We start from the raw sequence: 25232 nt of genomic DNA on the forward strand, positions 1-25232 counted from the left end.
TCCTTTTCCCTTTTTGTGCGTCTCTTCTCTGTGTATTTATGCAGGGTCTTGCTTTGCATATTTCACTTTTTTTTCCTTCCCACTTGTCCTCCTTACCAGATGTCTTGTCACTGTACTATCTTTCCCCTTCTCTGTCTCTCTGGGAAGGTACTAATTTTATCTTTTTCTTTCTCAAAGTGCATCTGCTCTTCTCCATTCTCCCCTCTCTGCCAGTTTTAATTCCTGTCCTATTGTATCCTCTTCTCTCTTCCTGTGTTCACTCTCCACTTAGGCAGGTGACAAGCTACACTGTGCACACTGCTAGTCTGCAGGAGAATTTTGTTAAAGCAGTATATCATCTTTCTCTTACCTTAGAATTATAGGTTAGACGGGACCGCAAGGATCATCCAAGATTCTACTCTAACCTTCTGCCAGGATGCAGGATTTGTTGTCTAAACCATCTAAGACTGATGGCTATCCAGCCTCCTTTTGAAAACCTACAGTGAAGGATTCTCCACAGTCTCCTTCAGTAGTCTGTTCCATTGTCCTACTATTCTTACAGTTAGGAAGCTTGTGCTTTCCCCTTTCCATCTGTTTGCGTGTTTCATCCACCAACTGCATCTTGTCATATACTGAGACTATAAGCTGTCTGTGGTTTGAGCTGTCCTTATACTATTTGTGTGTACAGTGCCTAGCACAAAGGGGCCCTGGTGTCTCACGGGGGCCTCAAGGTGCTATACAAATCATGAATAGTATTTCTTTTCCTCACCTCCCTCCCTAATTTAGCTCATCTTTTTTTACCCTGTTCCTTGTGCTACTTAATAGGGGATCCTTCCTTGTGGGCTGCAGTTAGGAGACTCTCTTCATATCTTTGTGGTACTTGTGTGCCTGCTCAGGCATTCTTAGTAGCAGCTGTTGGAAGAGAACACAAAGAAAAGTTAGGCAGATAGTTTACAAGGATCTTTTGCTGCTCTCTGCTCCTTGCTTTCAGCCCCCCTTCCCCCCCCCCGCTCTCCTGCTACCTGATCGCTCTCCTTACAGTTATAATGTCTTCTGCAGTTTCCACAGTATGTGTCCAATGAAGTGAGCTGTAACTCACGAAAGCTTATGCTCAAATAAATTGGTTAGTCTCTAAGGTGCCACAAGTACTCCTTTTCTTTCTCCTTACAGTGTGTATGGTAACACCCATTGTTTCATGTTCTCTCTGTATATAAATCTCCCCACTGTATTTTCCACTGAATGCATCCGATGAAGTGAGCTGTAGCTCACCAAAGCTTATCCCCAAATAAATTTGTTAGTCTCTAAGGTGCCACAAGTCCTCCTTTTCTTTTTGCAAATATAGACTAACACGGCTGTTACTCTGAAACATGTTTTACACTCGTTTATACTTGTAATATGGAGCCTGAAAGCTATTTAACAGTAGAATAGGAGTACTAGTGCAGAGTTTATTCTTTTGACCTCATTGTATTAGTTGTGACGGTATTTATGGATTCTGTAAACTCCACTTTGGTGGAAAAAAGATGGAAGTTAGGGCTCAATTTTTACCTTCACAATGATGTACATCGTAATTTGAAAACTCAGTTCTTAGGCATGTGTTCACCAGCTCAGTAGCAGCTTGTAGTAAAGATGAAGCACATTCTGAACATATTTGAAAATAGAACTGAACCCTGACTTTGCAAGCTCTTTATGGCATGAGCTGCCTTTATACTATTGGTACCATGACAATCCTGTACACAATGCTGTCTGTCTGCTCTTTAGATTTGAATGTTTTTCTCCTTTTTAAATATTTTTCTTTTATTGCACTAGAGAATTGCAGTGATCCATGGTAAGAAATAATTCTAAATTAACTTCTCAAAATTTAGCTATCATACTTATTTTCTTGGCTGATTTAATGCCCTTTTCCTTTGGACAATGCTTGTTTGATTTATGATGATAACCAATCCCAAAGTGAGCATGGACAATTTCACATTAGGAATATCATATTAACAGAAGATTTGAGTCAGATTCTATCAACTACTGTATGTAAATGTGAACCAACAATTTTCTTCCCATAGGAAGAATGTGAGATGAAAGTTAGCTTGTCCCTTCTTGTTTTCCCCAAAACACATGGAGATTTTGCTTAGCAGGCCCTTTGCACAGGAATCCTAGAAAGAGATTTGGGCTTCATGATTACATGTACATACCCTCTGAACTAGTAATGACCTTTTAATGGGTGTGGCCCAAGGACCTCTTGATGCCAACTGGTATAGGGCGCAGGGGGGATACAGGTAACAGGGACCCCCAGGATCTAGTAATTACATTCTAGTTCAGCAAAGAGTGTTATGTATGGTTTCTACTGAAAGCCATATCATACAGTTCATCGTAATCTTTGTGACATGTACATGTGGATAATGTGTAAGGAGATACGTATGTGTATTGGAAATCATGTTTTTAAGGCCTTGTAGTTAAAGGTACATCACTCAGAAGTAGCGTGACTTGAGACAGACTTCTCCAGACAGGAGGTAGGAGACACTTATCTATCTGATTATTGTGTATCTTACAGTTGACATCTATTTGCATATTAAATCAAATGCTAATTAATAGATTACTGTTTTTCTGTTTACAGGAAAGGACAATGAACTTTTTTGAGGGTATAATTGGGGTTAGGGAGGTACACCTGACATCCTTCAATCTGGGAAAACAAGGTGATCTTCTCAAAGAGGGATGCACTGGGATAAGGACTAGGGATAAACTCTCTTATAGGAGACAAGGGAATGGTTTATGAGTTAAATTTAGGCTTTAGAAAGAATGTTATGATTTTGTTTTATATGTAACCATTTGTTTCTAATATTCTTCCTTACTATCATCTGAATCTCTGTTCTTTGGTAATAAACTTATTCTTGTTTTCACTATAAATATATTGAAGTGCTGCATATTAAGCGGAGAGGTGAAACTAGTAAGCAGGTGTCCACTGTTCCTTTGGGAGTAGAGTATTTTGTGTTCAATGGATCAGGGGCTGGGCACTGCAGAGGGATGCTGGGAGGACTCAGGGATTGCTGTGTGCCTATCACTACTCCTAAAGAGAAAGAGAGGCCTGAAAGGCGGTGCTTGTGTTTCCAGAAGCTGGTGAAGTCAGGGAGCTGATCCACACCAGGCACAGACAAAAGTTCCTTAGGCTAAGAGCAGGTGTAGCAAGGTGCCTCACAACAATGGGTACCCCGGGAAGCATCACAATGGGGAGACTGATTATTGAAGGAGGGAAGTCTCTGAGGCCATGTCATGCTGTGCAGATGATTTTCTGTGAACAGAGAACAAAGGAGGCAACCATGAGAAAGAGGAAGTGGTTCAGAGTGGCAGTTTGTGGCTGATGAGAACTCAGGATGCTAACTCTGTTGGGCCCAGGACCAAGACTTAAAGTGTGGGCACAGCAGTCTCTCCTCTCTGTATGTTTCTTTTTTCTGGAGAAAAGGGTGCTGGGATTTGTGGGCCTTCCCAATGGGCTATACTAGGACAGGGTACAGGATATAAACTGCCTGTGGATGGAGCTGCTACAAGTCTCACCCAAAAATAGGGAGACTGGTTATTAAGATTTGACTGTGAAATCTCTGGAGAGAGTCTGGAAGCCAGCAGGAACCCCAGGGAGGAATAAACCCAGCGAGGTGCTATTTTTTAAAGCTTTCTTACAAGACCTTCAGTTTCTTTGTTTGGATTGTGCTATAAGACCTATTGGAGGGGGATGGGGGAAGTGTAGATTCTCCAGGGAAAGAAACTCTGTTGAGCAGGATGGCGGTGTGATGGGTTCTCTTCAGGGTACCACCTGGAACTGTGGTACCACTGAGCCCTCTGACCCACAATCCTGGGCTCTCTCTAACACTGTGCTGCTGTGAAAGCTGCAGACCCGCTCCCTGTCCTACATTTTCACCAGCATTCACACAAATAGGGACACACCCAGCTGCAGTTACATGCAGGCTGACCAGACACTGCATTAACCAACAACAGAGAGGCTATCACCAAAATAACCACCAGCTTCCCAGCCTAGGACCCCAGAGTTGTGCTGGACTGTCCTGCCCTGGTCAAAACCCCGACCAGTATAAATTTATTATCCAGTTCGCCTCCCTCTCAATGTGGAGAGGAAATGTAACAGCCTTTGCCACCTTGAGCTAAGATTTCCAAGCACTTCATTCAAACTCACTGGTTTAGATAAAGAAAAAACAAGCTTATTAACTACAAAAATAGATTTTAAGTGATTATAAGGGATAGCAAACAGATGAAAGCAGATTACCTAGCAAATAAATGAAAGTGAAAACTAAGTTTAACATACTAGATAGATTGGATATGAATTAGCAAGTCTCTCACCCTGACACATTATACAAGCAGCCTTGCCCAGTCTCAAGGCACAAGCTGCACTTGCTTTGCAGCTTGGGATCCCCACTCCCGTTCCAAGTCCTATTCTTTTGGACCTTCTCTCAGGTATTCAGTTGTGGGGGAATGAAGAACAACTGACGATGTCATTCCCTGCCTTATATAGCTTTAGCATATGGTGGGAACCCTTTTTTCCAAACTCAGTTCCCACACCAGCTTGTGGAAGTAGTATTTTTCTATTTCCCCCCACCCTCCCCACCCCAAATGGAGTCCAGAGTTATGTGGGCTGGTCACATGCCCTTGCAGAGTCATAGCAGCCATTACTGACAGGCTGGCCAAAATGTCCACAGGAAGGTTAAGCTATTCCACAGCCCATTGTCTTTGTTGATGAGCTATTAGCACTGTCTGGCTTCTTCATTGTTGTACCTGAAAGGCTGGCTGTGGGTGTTTTCCAGAGTAAGCCCATTTGAAATACAGATCCATAGTCAATATTTATAACCACTTACAAAAGTGATACATACATACAAATAGGATAATCATATTCAGCAAATCATAACTTTTCCAATGACCCCTTACATGCCTGGTCTTGTACAAAATGCATCATAATTTTGCCACAATCATATCATAATATCACTATGAATAATAGGGGGTGCAGTGTCACAGCGGGTTATACTGTGTTTTTTTAACAACTACTCCCTGGGGTTTCAGTCTGTAGCTTTGCAGCCTCCATAGTTGTGGCCTGTTAGAAAGATCAGACTGATATAGCTCCTGTCAGAAGTATATCTGAGAAGAGGGCAGGGCTGTGGGCCAGGCTGCTGTTTGACAGAATAAATGTCCATGTTAACTTCATTTTTGTAGCATCTATGTGCACTAGTTAAAGGGGCCTGTCTGTGTAGTTCAGTAGTTTGTGTAGGCCATACGGTTGTTAAAATCTGGTCTAGGACTGAGAGAACCACACATTACACTGTATCATGTTAGGAAGTATGTTAATTAACATGATGTTAAATATGACTGCTATAAGACGGACAAGGATGGTTATATTTAAAATCCTGTTAGATGTTTGTGGTTAACGTATGTGTTTAACATCATGTTAATTGGCACATGTTCTAACATGATGCTGTCACACTGTCTGGAGTGAACTCATGAGCAAGAATATTCAACCTGAGGGCAGACTGTTAAGCAGGGCACAAACCCCAAACTGGCTGTGAGTTCTATACTTAGATTACACTAACCAAGTAACAAGTGTAAACCCTTTAGGCACTATGCAGCCTTAACATGGAGTCACAGACAGACCCCTTGAGCATTCTGATCTACCTGGCAACTCAGGCAAGCTTGACTGTCTGATAGATGGTCCCTTTACATCAAAGATAAAAAAAACTATTCAGATTGCTCCCAGTCCCAAAGTACCAGTCATGTACCTCAGGTTAATTTGCACTTGAGATCTAATACCAAGGACAGTGCTTATAGCCAATCCTGTAATAAATTAAAAGTTTATTAACTAGGAAAAAGAAATAAGTTATTTACAAGGTTAAAGCAGGTAACCATATACGCACAGTTGAGATACAATCTTAAGTTTAAAAGCTAATAGAAGCTTCTATTATAAGCAAGCTTTTATATCCTTTGGGGCTAACCCAAACCAAGAAGGTAGGAGATTTCTTGCTTATGTTTAGGAATCTTTGCCCCTGAGGGTATATCTACACAGCAACTACACATCTGTGGCTGGCCTGTGCCAGCTGACTCAGGCTTGTGGGGTTCGGGCTGAGGGGCTATTCAATTGCTGTGTAGACTTCCGGGCTGGAGCCTGGGCTCTAGGACCCTGCAAGGTGGGGGTTCTTTGCTGTGTGAACATACCGGAAGAATCCAAACAGCATAAAAATACCCTAATTCCTTCTGGTCAAGGATTTTTACCCTCACCTCCACTGAGTCCAAGCTGATGGGATGAGCGCTTCTGAATGTACCTCTTCATGGGTGGCTATGGGGGAACAGTTGATAAAGACTTTATGCCTCAGTGGCCCATTTGGATCCAATAGTCATCTCTGATGGGCAGGAGATAACACCTTCTGTAGGAATCCAGCATTGTGCATTAGATAAAGGTATTTTTTTCCCTGTTTCATGAGTTACATAGTTTCAGAGCAAGCATTTTACAGTTATAGAGCTAACATCTATGTAATACAGGGGATACAGATATTTGAAGATGGATTAATACATGCAGCATCCTACAAGCATTCCATGAAATCTAAACAGTAAATACATTATAATAACACTAATATATATTTTAACTATGTTATCACACAAATGAACCAGAGTGCATTTGTCAGTTTTCAATGAGGCCCAGGGCCTTGGCATGAGGTGGCACCTGGTCTTCCAGCATCACCCTCCATTGCTGCAGATTAAGCCCATTACTACTTGTCTTACCTTCAGTGGACATGGAGAACAATTGATCACCATCCTCTTTATCACAGCCCTTAATGTATTGGAAGACTGTTATCAGGTCACCCATTCAGTCTTCTTTTCTCAAGACTAAACATGCCCATTTTTTTTTCAATCTTTCCTCATAGATCGGGTTTTTTTTAAACCTTTTATCATTTTTATTGCTTACCTCTGGACTCTTTCCAATTTGTCCACACCATGCCTAAATTGTGGTGCCCAGAATTGGACCCCGTATTCCAGCTGGGGCCTCACCAGTGCTAAGTAGAGCAGGACAATTACCTCTTGTGTCTTACACACACAGCCCCTATTAATACACCCCAGAATCATATTTGTCTTTTTTGAAGCTGCATCACATTGATGACTCTCATTCAGTTTATGGTCCACTATAACCCCCAGATCTTTTGCAGCAGTATTGACACCTAGATGGTTATTCTCCATTTTGTAGTTGTGCATTTGATTTTTCCTTCTTAAGTACTTTGCACTTGTCTTTATTGAATTTCATCTTGTTGATTTCAGACCAATTCTCCAATTTGTCAAGGTTCTTTTAAATTTTAAGCTGTCTTTTAAAGTGCTTGCAACTCCTGCCAGCTTGGTGTCATCTGCAGATTTTATAAGCATACTTTCCTCTCCATTATCCAGGTCATTAATGAAAATACTGAATAGTACTGCAGCACCCGATTACCTACACTCTCCCAATTTGACAGCCAACTATTCATAACTATTCTTTTGAGTGTACAGTCTTTCAACCGGTTGTGCACCCACCTTACACTTAAGTTATCTAGACCACATTTCCCTAATTTGCTTATGAGAATGTCATGCAGCGTCAAAAGCCTTACTAAAATAGAAGTATATCCTGTCTACTGCTTCCCCCTATCCACTAGGTCAGTGATCCTATCAAAGAAGGAAATTAAGATGTTTTGACATGGTTTGTTCTTGACAAATCCATGCTGGCTATTGCTTATAACCCTATTCTCCTCCAGGTGCTTATAAATTGATTGTTTAATAATTTGCTCCAATATCTTTCCAGGTATTGAAGTTAGACTGACTGATCTGTAATTCTGTGGGTCCTCCTTGTTCCTCATTTTAAAGATATGCTCTATGTTTGTGCTTCTCCAGTCTTCTGGGATCTCTCCCATCCTCCAGGAGTTCTCAAAGATAATGGCTAAATTACTTTTCCAACAATGGGGGACTTTAATTACCCTTTTCTGGGTAGTTAAAGTCGCCCATTACTAATAGGTCCTGTGTTTTGGATATTTCTGTTGTTTGTTTTGGAAATGCTGTTGGATCATATTAAAGAAGTTCTGTATTAAAATCACAAATGAGTTTGATTCCCCATAGTTTAAATTCCAGGGTATTACTAATTAAGAGGTCTCTTGGTTTTTGGTACTGTTTCTCTCCCTCTATGTGTGAAACTTGCAAGCTGCTTATTGTGTTAGTACATTCTAGGACAGAGTCTGTTCTCAAAGCAATTCACAGAGAGAGAGACTCAAAGCAATACTCTAACAACAGAAACAGCACCCAGAGACTCCCCGCCCTTTTGTTGTATTAACAATTGTGATTAAAATAGAGATAGAGGATGTATGTGGATGGATGCTTGGTGTGGATAATAACTGAATGATCAGGGAGGTGCCAGCCTAAGAATCCAGTGTCCATCGGCTGAAGAAGGCGTCAAGTGGAAATAACCAGAGGACCCCCGGAGGACAGACTGGAATCCACCCAACAGCCTCAAGAATGGGTGAACCAAAGAACAAGATAACATCTTGGAGCCGTCAGGAATGTGCTATCTGCTGATTGATTCAACAACAGCATGATGAAGCAATTCCCATAGACTGGCATAGGAAGAAATTCCTATAAAAATAGACTCTAAAAAGTGAGAACTTTGGGGGTCTGATTCTGCAAACCAACTTCCAGGAGCGTCAGATGAGCATCTGACAAGGCTCTGCTCCCTGCTCATGTCCAGGCCACCTGGCCAGTGGCTTGGCATGAGCAACTCTAAGTCTGGTAACTATGATAACAACCTTGCAGAACCTGTGTGTGTGTGTGTGTGTTTGTATGAATGAATGTGTGAATAAATGAGATTGAATGAAATGTTATAGCTATAACTAACTGCTTACTATGATTCTTTCTGTATTCACAATAAATGTGGTATTTTGCCTTTTTCCCTTTAATAAGATCCTGCTGGTTTTTATTTTATTGGTGGAACAATGCCTCATCCACCACTTCTTCCTGATTTGATGGTCTATAGTAGACCCCTGCCATGACATCATCTGTATTTTAACCCTTTTATCTTTACTCAGAGATGCTCAGCTGGTCTGCCTCTCACCTGCTTTTGGACTTCAGAGCAAGAGTATATATTCTTTATGTATAATCCTCCCTTTTTTTCCTGCCTGTCTTTTCTGAGCAAGCTATACCTCTCCACACCAATATTCCAATCATGAGATTTATCACACCATGTCTCTTTGATGACAATTAAATTATAATTTAGATTATGTACTAATACTTCCAGTTCTTCCTGTTTGTTCCCTATACTCCTTGCATTTGTGTACAGATGTCTAAAATGTTGACCAGTTTCCTCCATGGATATCTTTCTTGTTGCTCCTTTGACCCTATTGTAATTTTCCATGTCGCCCCCTCTCCCAACATCTAACCCTATGTTATGTTTTTTTCACACTTACCTGTGGGCTTTTGTCACCTGTCCCCACTGAACCTAGTTTAAAGTCCTCCTCACTAGGTTCGTGAAGTGGTGCATGAAGATGCTCTTCCCCTTCTTGGTCAGGTGGATCCCATCTCTTCCCAGAAGATCTGGTCCATCTCCACTGAAGTCAGTTAAAATGTTGCCATCACTTCCAACTGAATAGAAATGGAGCCTGAGAAATAGAAAATACTATTCCAGTTATCGGTCCATCTCTCTACCAGTACATGGTCCTGTCTATTGTAGTTTTAATATGCTCTAACAGGAAGCTTTTCTTCCCCCCAACCCCCCACCCTATTATTTGTATTATCATAGCACCTGAGGAACCCCAATCATGAACCTAGGACCCCATTTTACTAGGTGCTGTGCAGACATAGAATAAAAAGACAGTCCCTGCCCCAAAGAGATTGCAATTTGATACAAGACCAGAGACAACAGATGGATACAGACAGATGGGGGAGTACAAGGAAACTGTGAAACTGTATAGGTCACCGTGGTGGGCCATGGCCTTAGCACACCAGCCTAGCTGTTGTAGTTTTTTTTTTCTAGGCATCATGGCAAAGGAGAGTTTTGAGGAGAGTTTTGAAGTAGAATAATTTAGTTTTGCAGATATTTATGTGAACTCCTTGAGCAGCAGCATAGGCGAAAGCACGAAAGTGCTTGTTTGAAAATTTAACAAGCAGGCAGTAGAAGCTGGCATCATGGGTCAATCAGGGGAAGGGACAACTTCTCAGTAGTGAAAGATAGACCCATGATGCCATGATTGTCTAAATAGGGATAGACAATGAAGGGCCTTGAAAGTGAAAACAACCAGTTTATGTTTGATATCATAAAGAAGGGGAAGTCAGTGGATGGAGGGATTCAAAGAGAGGAATGACGTGGTCAACGCGATGGATTAGGAAAATAGGCAACCTTCTGAATGGAAATCGGTGGGGCAAGGTTGCATTTGTCAAGGCCAGAGTTAAAAATGATGTTGCAGTGGTCGAGATGTGAGATGGCAAATGCTTGGACAAGCATTTTAGCTGTGTAGAGGATAGGAAAGGCTGTATGTTAGAGATGCTATGCAGAAAGAATCAGCAAGATGTAAACATAGCCTGCATGTGAGGACCTAGAGAGAAGTCCAAGTTGAAGATGCTACCCAAATTACAGGCCTGAGTGATAGGCAGGATGGTGATGTTGTCCACAGTGATCAAGAAAGGAGGTCATGGGGAAGGCTTACAGAAAGAGGTTTAAGAGCTCTATTTTAGCCATGTTGGTTTTAAGCTATCAGCTAGACATCCATGAGAAGATGCCAGAGAGAGAGGCCAAGATTTTAGTTTGGACAGAAGGAAACCATGCTGGAGTAGAGCGGTAGATCGGTGAATTGTCAGCATAGAGATGGTAGTTGTGTTTGCAGATGACATTACCCAGATATAAAGTGTAGAGGGAGAAAGAAGGGGACCAAGGATAGAGTCCTATAGAACTTCCACAGATAGCTAGAGGGGGGTAAGGTGGATCAATTAGTTAGGTCTACTAAGGAGGAGAACTCGGAGAGGACAGAGTCACAGAAGCCAAGGGAGGACACAGTTTCAAGAAGAGCATGGTCAGTGGTGTCACAGGCCCCTGTCAGGTCAAGGAGGAAGGGGATAGTACTGGTCCTGAGCTTTGGCTAGGAAGAGGTCATTGAGACTTTGGCAAAATGGAGTGCAAGGGCCAGGAGCCAAACTGGAGAGGGTCTAGGATGGAATCGGAGGAGAGAAAGTGATTATAAAACTGTGCATTCATGAGCTTAAAGCTTAGATATAAAAGGAGATGAGGCAGTAGTAGATGGGGAGGCAATTGAGATCAAAGGTGTTTTTTTAAGATGGAAGAGACTATAGCATGCTTGTAATTGTGAGCGGCTAAGGAGAACGGTAAGGGAAGGGATAGGAGCTAGTCTTCTTAAATTATTCCTTGTATCCCCATGTACAACACTAAATTACTTCTCTCCTCCTTTGGTGCTCATATCCTTCATACATTAATAGAAAGTTAGCTCTTACCCAATACCTTAGTTGTCTGTTAGCCACCATGAACCCAAAGAACGATGTTTAGGATGGGATCATAAATCTGTCATTACAGGATCTTTGGTGTTGCTAGGTCTTAGTGTTATTTTACATGAGTCTAAATTTAATAGAAAGTATTTACAGAATCAGTTACCAAACAGTAGAATATTTCAAGAAAAACAGATGGTCCCAAGATTCAGTCTTCAAAACTATTGATATTCTATATTCTAAGTCTGAGTGGGCATAAAGTCCTTCTGGAAAATTTAGTTCCATTACCATGGCTGCATTACATTAAACATTTCAGATGAACTAATGCAATGTATATTATCTCAATTTTAATGACCAAAATCAGATATTTTCTACACATGTTCATAGGAACAGTCCAGTAATATAAATTCTTAAAATCAAATTACTTATTCTGATTAAATGATAGGCATATTTTAGGTATCTCATTATCTACAATGCCCAGCTAGGCACTGACAATACTATATATTAACACTGACAATGAAGTACATTCATTTCTGTTTACAAAAGCAGTTTTTTCATTTATTCCCTCAATGTTCTTTTTAGGGCATTCCTCTCTGCACCTTAATCAGAGAACGAGCAACCAATTTCTTCTATATTCATCACTATTAATTAATTCTAAACTGGTTGCTATCACCATTTGTTGAATTTCCCAGACTGAAGTGTGAAGCTCTAATCCATTCCTATTCCTATCCCCATCTCTCAGTGGTAATACGCTACTATCTCCACAGAAGGCTGACTGCAGTATTGTGTTTTCAATGTCAGTTATGCAGAGACGGCCACATTACTCTTTCAGAATTGCATTTGGGATTTGCAGTGTAAAGTGATACACTATGGAATAATCAAGTCCGGGTGTGTTGAGGCAATAAAGCATTATGGTCGCACTAACATTTTGCTCTGACATGTTTTCCCAAGTATGCCCTAATTGTGGTCACAGTTCTTAATAAACTGTTCCGGCCGTGTATACATTTTAAACTGGGAACAAATCCACACTGATGTGGATTTGAAATTGGTCCGAATTTACCAGTGTAGAATGGAACATGAACTCAGTTATATGAGATATATAATCTGCTACTGCAGACACATAAAGAAGACTAAAAGTTTTAATAATATTTTCTAAACAATGGCTTCATGTCGAGCATACTTAGGGACCAATTCTACAAACACTCTGATTAATGTAGTGCTTTCTACCAGGCGTAGTCCCACTGAAATCACTCACAGTAGTCCTGAGTGTTTGTAGGATTGGCCCCATAAAGAGCAGTCAAACCATTATAAATCTCTTGTATGAAATTACTGGTAAGAGACTTGACATTGCTATTTTCTTTGCCATAGTTAAAATTAGGATGGTCACTTTAGTGAACTTTGAGGGTTGGATTCACAAACTTTCTTTTCCTCTGAAATGTATGCTCTTTTTATTCCTCCCAAGGATGATTAATTTTTAGAAACAACCCTGTTTCTCTAGCTGAAGGGAAGCCTGTACTATGTATCAAAAATAGGACAGCTCACAAAAGCCATGTTGTCAAAGTGTGTTCTATATATATTTTTAATATTGATTAAAAAGTGTTAGTATCCTCAGCATTGTGCAAAAAAAAAAAAAATTCCCAGCCCTGAGAAGTCCACAGTTTAATTTGTTGGTCAATCCAGAGGGTAGCTTTCTTTAAGCTTTGCAGCTCCATGCTATGATTCAGAGAAGGGCAGAGGGAATGTCGCTAAAGGAAATCATCGGTGGGCAGAAATAGCAAACCAAGGAGTGAGAACTCTGAGAAGGAGCATTATTGCATGGCAAACACAAAGTGTAAAGAGTAAAGCAGGTGGGAAATTGATCCAGAGGTGTAGGTGAAATTAGAAAGTAGGAGAGAGCAGCAGAGTCAGATGGGTCATAATACCTTTCACTTGATTTTTTTTTCTTCTTTTCCCCATCTTCTTTCACCTCTTTCTTTCAGTTTCTCCTAAGCAAAATGTGAGCCCAGTAACAGCGTTTGGGGGCAAATTTTTGGAAACCATCGTGTTAAAGAGGATGTGAAGTCAGGCAAAATGAACTTACCCCATGCCACCACCCACCTCTACCTAAAACAGTGTTCTATACAGCATAGCTCATGGCTAGCCTTCAGCCTCAGATAATGAACTGGACAATTTTGAGTATGAAACAAATCAGAATGTTCTCAGTGAACTTAGTCATCATTCATCTGCATAGTTTGTCAGAAGAAATTTAACCTTTCCACTGCATTTACAAATGGAGGAACATGATAAAGAGAGTATAAATTATTGTTAAGAAACTATCAGGCAAATTGTCAAAGTGGTGCTCAGGGATTTAGCTGTGTGATAAGGCTCTCTCTCATCCTCAGCCCATGAAGGATCCACTGCCACACCCAAAGTCTCTTTCCAGGCACAGTTTTATTTCCCAAACAAAGGCAAAACATAGTTTCTCAGCCTGCCCTGACCACAGCTCCATGGGGATTTTCCCCTTTGCCTCTCTCTCCTACTTCAGGACCTACTGCAAGGGTCTTCCTTGTTTTTTTAACTGAGTATCAGTTCCCAGGGCTTTCTCCCTGGTGTCCCTTTTTCCTCCAGCAGGTTCCTACTTTCTCCCCTCCCAGGGGAACCTGGCAGCCTCACCGAGAGAACTTCCTGCTGCTCCTGCTCCCTGAATATTCCCTTTGCTTACTGACAGCCTGGCCTCTTATATACCCCGGTGCTGCCCTGCCCTCTTCATTGGCCCAGCTGGGCACACCTGTTCTAGCACAAGAGAGCTTAACCTGCTTTATTTCAAAGGGCCAGCAACCCTGTGACGAGCTGCAACACTCCCATTAGTGTTAACAAAAGATGTGCAATCAAACACCTTTGCATCAATATGAAAGAGTACCCCCTCGAAACAGAATGCACTTACAGATTGATTTCAGTGTTTCCTAACCAACTGTGTTAGTGGTGTCATACATGCCCCGGCAAGCCATTGGACCGGTTTTAGGCCAGGCAATCCTGTTTTTCTACAATTTGTCTCCTGTCTGGTACTAAGACAAAACCAGATGTGGTTTTGTCCAGTGTCATGCATGGAGGAGGCCATCTTGAACAGTGCACCACTCCATACCCACCAGCGTGACCTCAAACTCACCATGCAGGTGAGGTTATGCCGGTGGGTGCAAGGTCATACAAGCGGGGGAGGACCCATACCATTCTCAGAAGTACTGGGATATCGAATATTCTGGGGATACATCAGTGGCCTCCCTATTCATGCTAGTATGTGGGTATAAGCAAGAACAAAGAGTACTAAATTATAGTATAATAAAAAATTAGTTGTAGAAGCACCATCAGCACATAGTCACCCTTTTGTATGGAAGTGTATTTCAGAAAAGATATTTCAGAAAATAATCTGATTTTCCTTCATATTTAGAAAATTAAAGTAATGGTAAACAAAGAGAAAAGGAGTCCCACCCACTTATTTTAAGGGACTTCAGCATGTAAAGAGGCTTCTGAGTAAGTGTTCTTCAGCTACATCAAGAGAAAAAGGTATGTGTGGAATACTAAAAGACTGTGTAAATGGCTGATAAAGGCCATATTATGCAAAGTCTCTGCTTGGATGTGGGAGACAGAATGGAGAGAGTTAAAAGGAAACCTTCCTTTTTGGTAGAACTTGAGCAGCAGACAAGCACAGTGGCTTTCCCTGTTTTCTGCTCGTTGCCTTCACTTCTTCGAAAATCTCTAGTACAAGCTTTGTTGGAAGAAGAGTAGCTTTCATGTCCCTGTCACTGCTGAACTGCATCCATCACAATCTTCCACAAGCTTACACACATGAGAAGGGGAAATGTATCTTTTGCTAATATCCCTGGTATTGTGGCTTTAAGTAAAGGGTCTGAGAAAGGGGTCCAATCATACTTTCTACCTCTCTTAAGTAGTGTCTCGAAAGGTCACCTATCTTATGAGTTTAATTCTATTATCCTTAGTGAATAATCATCAGAAGCACTTGTTTTGACACAGTGTGGTGAGCTGAGTGATTCTCCCCTCCAGTGAAAGCCTGCTGTTCAGGTGTGCCCTGATTTCTTTTCTCTCGGCATCTTTACATACAGTTAGATGTCTTCTCTTAATATTGCTTATGAGATATATGTACATCTAAATCCAAGCTAGGGGACTCAAACTAAGTGTGCTCCTTAGTGAAACCTTCTAAATGTGTAACCTCTAATACCAGGGAGGAAGGAATATGTTACATTTATTTCTTACTGGGTCACAGGTTTAATACTGTTGCCCTTCACTAGAGACCTGATCCCATACCAATTAAAGTCAATGACAGTCTTTTCATTTACTTCAGTGGACACTGGATCATACCTAAATGGCTCAGTACCTGATTTACTCCTTCTATTTCTCTTCATTTCATTCTTATTGCTACGTAAGGTCCTGATCTAGCAAAGCATTTAAGCATATGGGCCTACAGGTGTGCTTAAAGTTAAACAAATGATTAAGTGCTTCTGTGAATGGATTGAGGCCTTAGGTCTAATATAACACTTCACAACACCAAGCCCAAATAAAAGGGGGGAAAAAACCAAAGCTTCTGGAGACTCTGATGGGTTGAATTGGCTCAAATTCAACATAAAGCAGCAAGAATGTCATCTGTTCTCAAAACAGATTCCTTATCTTAGCCATTAGCCAGGGGACCATCTTCTGTTCAAACAGTTTTTAACTGGAGGGAAGCTGATAGTGCCTCCTACAGTTAAGATTGCCAGACATTTCCCATTATAAGACCCTGTTTCTATATAGAATGTTACATATAGCATGAGAATCTGGGATCTGTCATGAGAACAGAAGATATTTTTGCTGCTTTGTCACATTGAATTTGGTCTAGTTTGTTTCATCATGGTTTCCAGAAGCTTCTTTTTGTTGTTGTTTGTTGCTGTGCTAAAATTTTATATAGGAACAAAGCAGTTATATATGAAGTAGAAAGAAGGGGAAATGCTCCATAAATAAAAGCTGTTCTCTGGACAGTCAGTTGGCTAAGAGTAGCAATATCCTGAGCAGAGCCAGGACTGTTTTAACCAGGTCCAACCTGGTCGCCCAGCCTAAGAAAAAACATTATTAAAAGCAAGAAATAAGAAGGACCCTGTACATCTAGAGGTAATTTTATTCATCCCCTTTTACAGTAGGATCAAGTTGTTTGGAGAATCCTTTGGAAATGTTTTAAGAATTTATACAAACTTATTAACCTGTTTCCTCATTCCAGCTTTCCAACAGGGACATATAACTTTGACAGGAAGTACAGACTCTTTGGCCCACCAGCCCAGATTTAGCAGGCATTCCTGCTAAGGATTTCATTCGTCTGGAGCCAGCAAATGTTTTTCCAACTTTAGAGGAGGGGAAGGTTGTCTCAAGTCCTTCAACATCTCAACCAACAGATAATGAAAATGTACTGTGCACAGGAGCCCTGAAGGAGAGATGACAGACAAAATATTATCTTTCTTTGGGCTGGTTCATCTGTAGACAGATGAACATTAGATGCCATAAAAAGTGTGCCTCATAGAATTTTAACACACTGCCATCCATATACTATTGTGACAGGGTCGGGCCAGATGGCTACAGGAGAGTAACAGAAGGTAGGTATATTAGCCCCAGGCTAAGTAGGTCCCTTTTCCCTGGGTAAGGTAACAGGAAAGGTTCCAGAACAATCAGGAACCTTCTGGAGACAATTAAGACAGGCTGATTAGAACACCTGCAGCCAATCAAGAAGCTGCTAGAATCAATTAAGGCAGGCTAATCAGGGCACCTGGGTTTTAAAAAGGAGCTCACGTCAGTTTGTGGTGTGCGTGTAAGGAGCTGGGAGCAAGAGGTGCTAGGAGCTGAGAGTGAGAACGCATACTGTTGGAGGACTGAGGTGTACAAGCATTATCAGACAGCAGGAGGAAGGTTCTATGGTGAGGATAAAGAAGGTGTTGGGAGGAGGCCATGGGGAAGTAACCCAGGGAGTTGAAGCTGTCGCACAGCTGTTCCAGGAGGCACTCTAGACAGCTGCATTCCACAGGGCCCTGGGCTGGAACCCGGAGTAGAGGGTGGACCCGGGTTCCCCCCAAACCTCCCAGCTCCTGGTCAGACACAGGAGGAGTCGACCTGGACTGTGGGTTCAGAAAAACGGCCAAGCTGAGGGCTACCGTGAAGCTCCAAGGCGAGCAAATCTGCCAATAAGCGCAAGATCCACCAAGGTAGAGGAGGAACGTTGTCACTAATATATATATATATATATATATATATATATATATATATATATATATATATATATATATATATATATTGTCCACAGTGCTAGAAAGCTTATTGAAAAAAATCAATCCTCTTTTTAATCCAAAATTTTATGGACATAAAGCCATAGTAGGGGTATTACTTTTATAATTTAATTCTGGCATTTTCTCCAGATTAGTAGATTCATCATCATTAAATCTATTTGTAAGAAAAGCATAATTTAAAATGAAAAATATTCCATAAATATTCTTTAAAATAGGCTCCTGGAGACTTTTTATTATTATCTACAGTTTTCTCCTTTTAATTTCCCAGCAAACCTGATCATCATTGTTTCCTCTGAAATACTGCCAAATTGTGGCCATGCCACTTGTTACAGCGGATCAATTGTTATGCAAATCTGTATTATCTGTATGACCTACTGGTTTAAAATGCCCCTGAAGAAAACCATTGTGCACATAAGCAAACCAGTCAGTTACTGTACTTGCAAGAATTTATAATCAACTTTATTAATATTTTTAGATTGATAGTCATCTTGGGGATCTTATTACAACATTTCTTAACTAATTGCTCTCTCCTGATTTTGTAACACTCCAGGGTTTATTCTTTCCAGTCATCTGTTTAGAATTGCTTCTGATATTTCCAATTGATAGGCATGATAGTTGCATGTGAAGGTTTGTTTTAATAGATTGCTCCAGACCCTGAAATTCTGAATGCCAGACAACTGGAACTTATATAATGAATAACTTCGCACTTAGGTGATCTTCCATCAGTTCATCAATACTTCTGTGAGAAATGTCTAAGAAGAACATGCTATTTGTCAAACTGGCACACCCTCAGCCATCTAGGATAACTTGTCTTTCAGCTTGGGCTTGTTAGGTTGACTTCAAAGGAAGTGGCCTATATGAAATACAAAAAATGCCTAAACTTGAAAGGCTGCAGGCAGTACTATCAGGTAATTGCCTCCTAGATGTTACTTTTTATTATTAATTTGCTTATGAAAGTGCCTAGGCTCCTCGTATATTCTTCTGTCTGCTGTGCAGCTATAGAGCTCACAATGTAGTTTCCTCTAAATGCATCAATAATTAAAACAGAAGGTGACAACTGTGGCTTACCTAAGTCACCAGGGAGTTATCATAAATCCCAAACTGAACCAGAAAGCTACCTGAATAATCTAATACTTAGAAGTGATGTAGCAGGAAATTCTGATCAAAGCTGTGTTTATTCAGGCGACAATAAACTATTAAATGTCTTGACTTTTAGACAAACCCTAGCTTGAGGAGAATTGGAGATGGACCAGCAGATGTTCACTTAGGCAATGTGCATATTGACACCTTTAATAAGTGTGTGTGTGTGTCTTGGAACAGCGAAGAGACTCAGCCTGACTACTCTAAACACAGGTACCCTCAGTCATACAGGGTACGATTAACAGTATGGCAACAGCATCAACACAGAGCTGAAGACACAGTCCCTTCCTCAAAGACAGAACCTTCTTAAGAAGTTAGAGGCCAGCAAAGAATGGTGGAAAGGGGTGCAACTTTCCCGGGACTTAAGAACATGCTTAAGTACTTTGCTAATTGAGGGTCAAAGTGATATGGGTGGTGATAGACATATGACTATAAACATATTTGTTTCATTGTGAAAGTTTGTTTTAATGGAGAGCTCTGAACCCTGAAATTCTTAATTCTAAACCATTCTTTAATTTTTTAAAATTATTCTTTCTTTTTCATTTGATTAGGAAAATAGAGTAATACGGGGCCATTATAATTCATGTAACTGTATTAGTCTTCTTTACACCCTTGGTTTCCTTAACTGATGAAAATGTCAGTTTTAAATCTCTTAGGCCCAATTCTTTCACCACAGAATACAAGTCATCTGTAATTTGTGGTGCCTTCCTGTTCATTATACATGTTAAAATGATTTGCCTTGCTAATTTTATAGTTTGCTCCAAGCCTTAATTTGAAAGAAATTTGATTATTTTTGAGGTAGGGATGTCCCTTTAAATCTTATTGGAAACATTTAAAAAGTATTAGCTTTTTCATTTAATGGTTATATGTAGCATACAGAATATAAAACATTTAAATACATAAAAAAATGTAGTACAATAATCTATAATAAAGCAAAATGGCTGAAGTTGAAGAACATACAGGAATATTATCTGGCATTGTGAAAGTATGTGATTAATGTCTATAATGCTTTTTTTTTTCTTGTGGGAGAAGAGAGAATAATAATAACTGACTGGACTTAATATGGTTAAGTGGAGAGATCACCTTTTTTTTGTTTTCATTGAGTTGTCTGGCAATTGCATCTTTTCGTCATACTGAACATTTTTATGCTTTTTCCATTAGGCCACTTACTGCTTAATGTCCCTTTGCAGCTGAATCAACACTGTTTAGATTCATCAGATGGAAATCTTTGACTCCTATTTCAAATTTCAGTTTGATAAATCAAAAACAATATCTAAAATGTGGGTCTGAACAAAAATTACTTTCAAAGAGCCAAAGGAACATCATACAGTAACTAGACTACATTTTTATTCATTTGATTTTCTTCCTTTAGAATATTTTTTGGTTGGCTTTTTTGGAACTGAATGTTGTTGAATCCTGGTTTTACTTCTACCAGTTCTTGTCTTTTGTTCCAAAAGGTCAGAATAAATTTAAAAAGGGGTTGAGACCATCCACTTCCACATTCTTTTTTCTGTGTATCACAGGAAGGACACTTTCTTGGACTTAAAAAGAAAAGGAGGACTTGTGGCACCTTAGAGGCTAACAAATTTATTTGAGCATAAGCTTTTGTGAGCAACAGCTCATTTCATCGGATGCATGCAGTGGAAAATACAGTGGGGAGATTTTATATACACAGAGAACATGAAACAATGGATGTTACCATACAGACTGTAAGGAGAGTGATCAGGTAAGGTGAGCTATTACCAGCGGGAGAGAAAAAACAACCTTTTGTAGTGATGATCAAGGTGGGCCATTTCCAGCAGTTGAGAAGAACGTGTGAGGAACAGTGTGTGTGTGTTGGGGGGGAATAATAGTATTTCCCCATGTTTATTTCCCCCCCGCACCCCACTGTTCCTCACTCGTTCTTGACAACTGCTGGAAATGGCCCACCTTGATTATCACTACAGAAGTTTTTTTTTTTCTCTCCTGCTGGTAATAGCTCACCTTACCTGATCACTCTCGTTAGTGTGTGTGGTAACACCCATTGTTTCATGTTCTTTGTGTATATAAAATCTCCCCACTGTATTTTCCACTGCATGCATCTGATGAAATGAGCTGTAGCCCACAAAACCTTATGTTCAAATAAATTTGTTAGCCTCTAAGGTGCCACAAGTACTCCTTTTCTTTTTGCGGACACAGGCTAACACGGCTGCTACTCTGAAATATCTCTTGGTCTTATGTGCCAAAAACAGTAAGAAAGACAGTAAAAATGCTCACACATTTTACTGCTGTATGATATGTGGGGGCCCTAAACATCTTCCAACATAAACTGAGTACCTACCACAATTATTTGTTTTTTGGGAAGCTAGTCCTCAGCAGTTCAGAGATCTGCACAGGCCACTGCTTGTAACACAACCCTTGGCAGTTGTGTGGAGACTGAACCCACAGACCTCTAGTTCTAAAACCATGAGCCTTTTTACTGCTTGGAGGTAGTTAGGTACTTACAAGCTTATATTTGCTTTAACCACTAGAGGGAGACAGAGAAACATACTCTGCTAACATGGATTGCATTAGTAACTAAAATGTTCTCAATCATTTGTGTGTGAAATAAAAGTAAATTAGATTTTCTTCTTTTTTCTCTGCCAAGAAGCCAATCATTTGAATATTACAGAATGTTGTCTGGTTCTTCATAAACGCTAATGTTCTTGCTTCCAGATATAAATTTTCGGTTAAGGATATATTTAACTAACTGTTTATGATACAATTAAAGTTACTTCAGTTTCAAATAGCTTCCTAATTGCTGTGTTGTAAAGAGTAAGTATCTGATTCTCTTGCACTCTGAGTTTGTTTCTGTCTTGGATCTAGCTGTCTAGTCTGATAACTTTTGCCACCAATGTTCCAGCTGAGAATCTATGTCCACTAATATCTCCAACGTTGTGGTGTGGGACCTCAGTTTATTTATTGTAATTCCTCTCAAGGTCCCTTTAAGAATATTTATCAGATTTATTCTGGATCTGACTACTTTGTTGCTAGACATTGAGAAATCCTGCTTCATCAGTTGATGGTCCACTGATCCATATGTGAAGAAATCTTGCTTGTCACCTTCATTTTCACTTCTCTACATCTTGTTCCTCTTGTAAAATGAATCCCAGATATATCAGGTATCCAGTATAACTAAAGCAAAACTATTTGGATTTTAAGGCTTTCTCTGCTTTCCTTTCTGTTTCAGAGTAGCAGCCGTGTTAGTCTGTATCCGCAAAAAGAACAGAAGTACTTGTGGCACCTTAGAGACTAACAAATTTAATTAAGCGTAAGCTTTCGTGAGCTACAGCCCATTTCATTGGATGCATAGAATGGAACATATAGCAAGAAGATATATATATATATATATATATACACATACAGAGAACATGAAAAGGTGGAAGTAGCCATACCAACTGTGTGTTTTTTTTCTCCTGCTCATAATAGTTCATCTTAATTAATTAGCCTCTTACAGTTGGTATGGCTACTTCTACCTTTTCATGTTCTCTGTATCTATCTATCTTCTTACTATATGTTCCATTCAATGCATCCGATGAAGTGAGCTGTAGCCCACGAAAGCTTACGCTCAAATAAATTCGTTAGTCTCTAAAGTGCCACAAGCACTGATGAGCTGCCAAATCTTAACTGGTTCCCTCCTCACCCTCATGGCCCACCCCTGCTCCCCAGGACTCCTGCCCCCATCCAACCAGCCGCATTCCTTAACGCCACCCCCCCTCCCCTGTCCCCTGACTGCCCCCAGAACTAGGCAGGAGGGTCTTGTGGGCCACTGTAGTGGGTGCCCACTCCACCCCTAAGAGTCAGAAGTACCTGCCACGGGGCGAGGTGGGGAGTCCCGGAGGTGCTTACCTGGGGCAGCTCCCAGGAAGCATCCGGCAGCTCCCTCTGGCTCCTGGGGGTGGGGGAACATAGCTGGGGGGGGGAACAGGGGGAGCGGCCACTCCCCCCACTGATCACATCAAAAGTGGCGCCTTAGGCACCGACTCCGTGGGTGCTCTGGGGCTGGAGCACCCAAGGGGAAAATTTGGTGGGTGCAGAGCACCCACCGGCAGCTCCCGGCTCCAGCTCAGCCCCACTCCGCATCCGCCCCTGAACGCACCGCCCTGCTCTGCTTCTGTGTGTCCCCCTCCCCCTGAATCAGCTGTTTGGCAGGAAGCCTGGGAGGGCTGAGAAGCAGGCGGTGGCTTCACACTCTGCCTGAGTGTGGCAGAGGTGAGCTGGGCAAGGAGCGGGTCCCCTGTGCGTCTCCCCCCCCCCCCCGCCCCCCGGGTTACCTGCTCGCAGGGCGCTTCTTGCCCGCCCCTGTGCCCCCTCCTTAAAATACTTAACTTTCTTCCCATTCTAAAGCACACATGTAGATAATTACTTTTTTGGTAATTAGACTTGGAATGATTAGATTTTTATCAATAAATGTTGATTTCACCGTACATACTCATGCTAATGAAAAAATATTTCCAGCTATAATAATAATAATAAAATAAACAGCTAGGCAAAGTAAGAAGAATGCTTCTTGAGAGCTGAGTCAAAATCCAGTGATTTAGACTTTTTGAATTAGGCTTGTTATAAATAGACTAGTAAATGAACAGTAAAAACAGGTATGATCTGTGGATGTAAGGATATTTACTTGGTATATTTTGACGTGTGATGTTGACAATGTATATTTTAACAGTTTTTATAAAACTTTAAATTTTAGAATATCAATGTCTACTGTCATTAAATAATTCTGTCCATCCACCCAGTAATTGCCTGCAGCTGTGAAAATTTAAATTGATAAAAAAATAGAAAAAAAAATGCTTTAAGAACAAAACGTCTATATTATCTGTCAAAATTATAAAAAAGATAGACGTCAGATTCTGCCAGGCTTGTGCATAATGGACTGAAGATCCTTTTACTCTGAGGATGGACTTTTATTACTGCTTAGAAAATAGACACAATTTGTCCATTGTGACACAAGAGAGAAGCAAAATTTGTACTTTTAGCTTTTCATAGTTCCCTACAGGGGTATTGGCCTGGTAATGAACCAGCTGGTTACAGTGGAAATTGTACCCTTGAGATATGTTTAAAGTAATAATGTAAAATCCAGCTGGCTGACCGTCAGTTTTAGTTAAGCCTGCTTTCTCATCAATAAGGGCATAGTAAGTTAGTGATGACTTCAGCACATACATTTCAGAACTTGTATAATTGCCAGAATCATATTATTTCCCTCTGTTGTCGACACTTGGAGGTGTAGAAAAAGTTGCCAAAATAATGAATTGTGAATTCAGGAGGAAAATGGTATTAAAATAATTATAGAATCTTTTGGATAAAGAGAGTGGTGAGAGAGAAGGAAACTAATTTGCAAAGATGCTTCATTGCAAAAACATAGGGCCATAGATCAGAAAAGCCTTAGGGCATAGTTCACAAATATTAGACTTGCAAAGATGAAGCTTTAATTTTACCACATTTCCTTATCAGGATAGACATGCTGCCTTTTTTATAATCTGACAATACGTTACTTTGTAATCTTCATATTCCCTACCAACATACTGGAGTATTTTAAAGCAATCCCAATAGGAAAGTAGTAAGGGGAAAGTACATTTTGTTTGTTTTTCTTTGTGTGTGTGTGTGTGTATGTGTATATATATATGTATATAATATAAAAAATAAAATTTAGAGTGAATTTAGAAATCATGAGCCCTGGAGTCCTTTCTCCATTGAGCTGGTACAGCACAGGCAATGGCATAACAGTTTTGAAGCAGTGCCTTGCTAATTGTGCCTCAGCACTACCTGGAAGGACTGATGACAGGGGTAGCTAAGGTCTCTGGGCCTGTTGAATCTTTGGCCACTGGGTTGCAACTGACAGCAAGGTGCCATTAGGCACTGCATTAATGCCACCAGTGCTTTTCTTTGGTCCTGATTAGCTATCAGATGGCAACAAACTTTCCGTCATGAGTAACTTGGATTAAATTCAAAAAGAAGAAAAGTTTTTTATATCTCAGTACTAATCTTCTGTACCATCTTGTATTCACCGTGTTTTTTTCCTTTTAAATACCCTACATAACATAAAATAAGTGTGTGTTCTACTTTGAACACATGAAAACCTATGAAATTTAGTGTAAACACAGAGGGTGGGGAAGAAAATCCAAACAAAACATACACCAGGCAAAAAAGAGAAGAAAATAATTACAGCATGGATTAGGAAATTCATTCTTTTTGAACATCCTTCCCCAACTCCCCTATTAAGGGGTGTCAGACAGAGTGGTGTGTGGGGGGAGAGTAATGCCAGCAATGTTTTTTAAAAATAAGCACCTGATTAACTAACTATGTTTCTCCACTTTTATGCCAGTA

The 25232-nt window shown here is 40.5% G+C and overlaps 2 protein-coding genes across 16 annotated transcripts in view; one reads left to right on the plus strand and one right to left on the minus strand.

Moving 5' to 3' along the window:
• The window catches only part of LOC144930411 (uncharacterized), a 45878-nt gene extending 28761 nt beyond the window's left edge, over window positions 1–17117 (minus strand). For 4 of the 6 annotated variants that reach the window (XM_078852128.1, XM_078852132.1, XM_078852127.1 and 1 more), the window contains exons 1-6: window positions 16677–17117; window positions 11461–11581; window positions 9426–9617; window positions 6235–6380; window positions 1525–3256; window positions 350–891 (exon numbers count right to left, since the gene is read on the minus strand). The gene's annotated coding sequence lies outside the window, so the exon portion shown is untranslated. The remainder of the gene's footprint in view (window positions 1–349; window positions 892–1524; window positions 3257–6234; window positions 6381–9425; window positions 9618–11460; window positions 11582–16676) is intronic. The other 2 variants (XM_078852130.1, XM_078852131.1) reach the window with 2 other exon arrangements.
• The window catches only part of BCKDHB (branched chain keto acid dehydrogenase E1 subunit beta), a 290535-nt gene that overhangs the window by 178576 nt on the left and 86727 nt on the right, over window positions 1–25232 (plus strand). The gene's annotated exons all lie outside the window — the stretch shown is intronic.

The sequence above is a fragment of the Lepidochelys kempii genome, chromosome 3 (genome assembly GCF_965140285.1).
Source record: "Lepidochelys kempii isolate rLepKem1 chromosome 3, rLepKem1.hap1, whole genome shotgun sequence".
NCBI classification, from domain to species: domain Eukaryota; kingdom Metazoa; phylum Chordata; order Testudines; family Cheloniidae; genus Lepidochelys; species Lepidochelys kempii.